The sequence below is a fragment of the Sander vitreus genome, chromosome 8 (assembly GCF_031162955.1).
Source record: "Sander vitreus isolate 19-12246 chromosome 8, sanVit1, whole genome shotgun sequence".
In the NCBI taxonomy this organism is placed as follows: Eukaryota; Metazoa; Chordata; class Actinopteri; order Perciformes; family Percidae; genus Sander; species Sander vitreus.
Window position 1 is genome coordinate 1,614,772 of NC_135862.1, and position 5,000 is coordinate 1,619,771.

Genomic DNA, 5,000 nt, shown 5'->3' on the forward strand with positions numbered 1-5,000 from the left:
TCCACCTAGTCCTGGGTCTCCCCCGAGGCCTCCTCCCAGCTGGACGTCCCTCCACCTAGTCCTGGGTCTCCCCCGAGACCTCCTCCCAGCTGGACGTCCCTCCACCTAGTCCTGGGTCTTCCCCGAGGCCTCCTCTCAGCTGGACGGGCCTGGACCACCTCCCTAGGGAGGCGCCCAGGGGGCATCCTTACCAGATGCCCGAACCACCTCAACTGGCTCCTTTCGACGTGAAGGAGCAGCGGCTCTACTCCGAGCTCCTCACGGATAACTGAGCTTCTCACCCTCTCTCTAAGGGAGACGCCAGCTACCCTCCTGAGGAAACCCATCTCGGCCGCTTGTACCCTGGATCTTGTTCTTTCGGTCATGACAATGGGAGTTGAAAGGTAAAATGGTTGCCCCTCAACCACAAGGTTGCGGGATCAATCCCAGCCTCCTCCTCCTCTGGCCACATGTCAAAGTGTCCCTGAGCAAGACACTGAACCCCACGTTGCTCCCCGGATGCTGTATGTATAGCTGTCCACTGCTCCTAAAACCTAGGATGGGTCCCTGTCCCTTTAATCAGTCTGCTGCGGAGACATTTAACAAGACAGCAGCGACCCCCTGTGGCGAAACAAGCACACTGCACGATGATCATTTACAAACACACTGACCAGTATTGTAGAGATATTTAGGGCAACACTAGGTTTATACTCTACTAATAAGACTTGTGTCTTCTTAGGAAGTAGTTATTATATCTAATATTAACAGAAAACATTAAACAAATAATAAGGATTCACTTGTTTACACCTTAAATGGACGTATTCTATATTCCCTCTTACATTCAGTGTTAAAACTAGTGATGGATATGAACTGCAGGTCCTCTCTGTCTGTCTGTCTGTCTCTCTCTCTCTGTCCATCTCTGTGTGTGTCTGTCCGTCTGTCTGTGTCTCTCTCTCTGTCCATCTCTGTGTCTGTCTGTGTGTCCGTGTGTCTGTATCTCTGTCTGTCTATCTGTGTGTGTGTGTCTGTCTGTCCATCTGTCTCTCTCTGTGTCTGTCTGTCTGTCTGTGTCTGTATCTCTGTCTGTCTATCTGTGTGTGTGTGTGTGTCTGTCTGTCTGTCTGTCTCTCTGTGTGTCTGTCTCTCTCTGTCTGTCTGTGTGTCCGTGTGTCTGTATCTCTGCCTGTCCATCTGTGTGTGTGTCTGTCTGTCTGTCCATCTGTGTGTCTGTCTCTCTGTGTCTGTCTGTGTGTCCGTGTGTCCGTATCTCTGCCTGTCCATCTGTGTGTGTGTGTCTGTCTGTCTGTCCGTCTGTCTGTGTGTCTGTCTCTCTGTGTGTCTGTCTGTCCATCTGTCTGTCTCTCTGTCCATCTGTCTGTCTGTCTGGATATGAACTGCGTGTCCTGATAGAAAGAAGCTTACATTTTTTCCAAGTAATTGTTTTTGTTTAAATCACAGTTGGGTCTTATTTTAGATCAGGTCACACAGACAGACAGACAGACAGACAGACAGACACACAGATGGACAGACAGAGATACAGACACACGGACACACAGACAGACAGACACACAGAATGGACAGACAGATACAGACACACAGGGACACGACAGACAGATAGACACAGAGAGAGACAGATGGACAGACACAGAACAGACACATACAGATGGACAGACAGAGATACAGACACTGACACTGAACAGACAGACACACTAGATGACAGACAGAGATGACATACGACACACAGACAGACACACAGATGGACAGACAGAGATACAGACACACGGACACACAGACAGACACACAGATGGACAGACAGACAGACAGATACACACACACACACACACAGATGGACAGACAGAGATACAGACACACGGACACACAGACAGACAGACACACAGATGGACAGACAGACAGACAGATACACACACACACACACACAGATGGACAGACAGAGATACAGACACACAGATGGACAGACAGACAGACACACACAGATGGACAGACAGAGATACAGACACACGGACACACAGACAGACACACAGATGGACAGACAGACACACACACACAGATGGACAGACAGAGATACAGACACACAGACAGACAGACAGACAGACACTCACACTCTCACAGTCAGGATGATGTTCCTGTGTGTACGAGACATTAAGATGCTGACTTTCCAACAACATCCAGACATCATGTGTTTGTAGTCAGCTGAGAAACTAAAGGGAAGCCTCGATCCAGTTCAGTTCTTCTTTCACTTTGTTAAAAAAAGCAAATATATATCTGTTAGCATATGAGAAACAAACAGTAACTGTATATGCATGAGACATCAACTTCCATTGTTATTTAGAAATAAGTGGGAATTAACTGTAATACTCCGTCGATCCACAGGGCGGCGCTGCAGCAGAGAGCAAAGCAGAAACATCCATTTAAATCAGACCAGCTGTTGTCCTGAACACAAGTCATGTGTAGAGCGTGGAGGAGTCTCAGGTCCACAATCACAGACTCAGACTCTGAGTCTGTGGGGTTTTCAGGCTGTCCAACTGTCCTCAAGAGACATGGGATTATAGAACGCTGTATATATGTGTGTGTATATATATATATATATGTGTATGTATGAAAATATACTGACATTGTAGCAGGATGGTTTAACGAGAACTGTGCAGGTACAGAGCCGGATTAACCAGCAACTGGTCACTTGCCCAGGGGCACAGGACGTCTAAGGGGCCCTGGGCTTATATAATATTATGTTAGATCACGTCAAGAACAGAGTCTGTAGCTTCCTGCGCAGCGAGCGAGCACGAGCTGTCACAGAGCGTGGTAAAACCAACTTTACCACGGTCTGTCACAGCGAGTCTGCTGCGGTGTGGTGGCCGAGACCCGCCCTTCAATAGCATTCATTGGCCAGGCGTCCATGAGAACGTAAAGTAACGTAACCCCATTTGTTCAGGTCCTATCTCCTGACCAATCGGCTATCCTAACCTCAACCAATCGAGCTGCTTCGTAGGGCGGGTCTTGGCGTGGCCATAGTGGGATTCGTAAAAGACTGGAGCGACTGAGCTGCCACAGAGCCTCTGAAAGTGAAGCCAGTTTCCCCAGGTAACGTTTAAACACACGTTACATTTGTGTGTGTGTGTCTATGTCTCTGTGTGTGTGTGTGTCTCTGTGTGTGTGTGTGTGTGTCTCTGTGTCTGTCTATGTCTCTGTGTGTGTGTGTGTCTATGTCTCTGTGTGTGTGTGTGTGTGTCTCTGTGTGTGTGTGTGTGTGTGTGTCTCTGTGTGTGTCTCTGTGTGTGTCTATGTCTCTGTGTGTGTGTCTGTCTATGTCTCTGTGTGTGTGTCTGTCTATGTCTGTGTGTGTCTCTCTCTGTGTGTGTCTGTCTATGTCTGTGTGTGTGTGTCTGTCTATGTCTCTGTGTGTCTGTGTGTGTGTCTCTGTGTGTGTGTGTGTGTGTGTGTGTGTCTCTGTGTGTGTGTCTCTGTGTGTGTCTCTGTGTCTCTGTGTGTGTGTGTGTCTATGTCTCTGTGTGTGTGTCTCTGTGTGTGTGTGTGTCTATGTCTCTGTGTGTGTGTCTGTCTATGTGTGTGTGTGTGTCTGTGTGTGTGTGTGTGTCTGTGTGTGTGTGTGTCTGTCTATGTCTCTGTGTGTGTGTGTGTGTCTCTGTGTGTGTGTCTGTCTATGTCTCTGTGTGTGTGTCTCTGTGTGTGTGTGTCTGTGTGTGTGTGTCTGTGTGTGTGTCTGTCTATGTCTCTGTGTGTGTGTGTGTGTGTGTGTGTCTCTCTCTGTGTGAGCTGAATAATGTGAAGGCTCCTAAAACTGACAGATGTGTGTGCCTGACTCGTGTGTTTCTCCACATACTTGTTTCCTGTCCTAACACACGGGCGGCTGGAGTTCAAACTCCCATCCTGAAGAGTGAAGAGGAGCGATAAGTTTCTACGACAACAGATAAATGAGGACAGTGAGCGCGGGCGCCGTTCCACCAGCTACAGGTTTAATATCAGATCAACAACAGTAGAAAAACAGAGGCAGAGGCTACCAGACAAACAGAAGAAGTAGGAAATCCAACAGCATCCAACAGGCTCTTTAAAATAATTCCTCTGTACAGTATTTACACAAACACACACACACGCATACACACACACACAGAGTACAGTACAGCTACACACTGAGGAGGAGGAGGAGGAGTCTGAGGATGCAGCATCAGTCCGAGCGCTGCCCTCTGATTGGTCCATCCTCCTCCGGCCACAGTATTTTTATTTTTATTTATTTATTTATTTTTTTTATTATTTCCTGTGAAGCGGAGATACTTCCAGGTCAAAGTGTGACGGTGTCCGCTGGAATCCAGAACTGAGCTTTTCAGAGAGGTCAGAGGTCATGGGGCGGGGAGGGGAGGGGGGGGGGCTTCCTGTCGACCACCATGGGACATTATTTAGTAAAAATATGTACGGTAGTAAACGGGAAGACACAAATAATGTTTGGATCCGGTTTGAACTGACCCATCTGATGTCTGTCAGTGCAACTCTCCTGTTGTCCTCGTGTTTAAAGAGCTTCTACAGCCAAAATTTGGGGTTTCTGTCAATCAAATAGTCCAAAAAAGTAACGTGGACGGTTGCGTACAACGCTCTTCACAAGTAAAGGACATAATCTGTTCACTCAATTCATTGAATTTGGGGTTTTTTATAATCAATTCATAGCATTTGAAAAAAGAAATGACAAAAAAAGTGACTAAAATGTTGGAAAAAGTGTAAAAAATGTCAAAAAAAAAACGACAAACTTTTAAAAAAGTGCCAAAAACGTCGGGGAAAGCGAGAAAAGTGTCTCAAAAATGCCAAACATTGAAGAGAAAAAAGGACTTCCAAAAAACCAAACCTTTTCACGGTCGACGGGACGAAGACGCGAGGGTGGGACTGACAGACACCAGGGGTGTAAACCACGGCCCAATTCAACCGGGACCGGTTTTTGAGTCTCCCCGTTACCTACGGGACAGATTCTGTCCAGAATGAGTTCCCCTGGAGGAAGA

The 5,000-nt window shown here is 47.3% G+C and overlaps 1 protein-coding gene across 5 annotated transcripts in view; it reads right to left on the reverse strand.

The window, feature by feature from the left end:
• Positions 1 to 3,949: 3,949 nt before the first annotated feature.
• Positions 3,950 to 5,000, reverse strand: part of LOC144521757 (zinc finger protein 609-like) — a 59,596-nt gene continuing 58,545 nt past the window's right edge. For all 5 annotated transcript variants that reach the window (XM_078256344.1, XM_078256345.1, XM_078256348.1 and 2 more), the window contains one exon: positions 3,950 to 5,000. This exon is cut by the window's right edge and continues 479 nt beyond it. The gene's annotated coding sequence lies outside the window, so the exon portion shown is untranslated.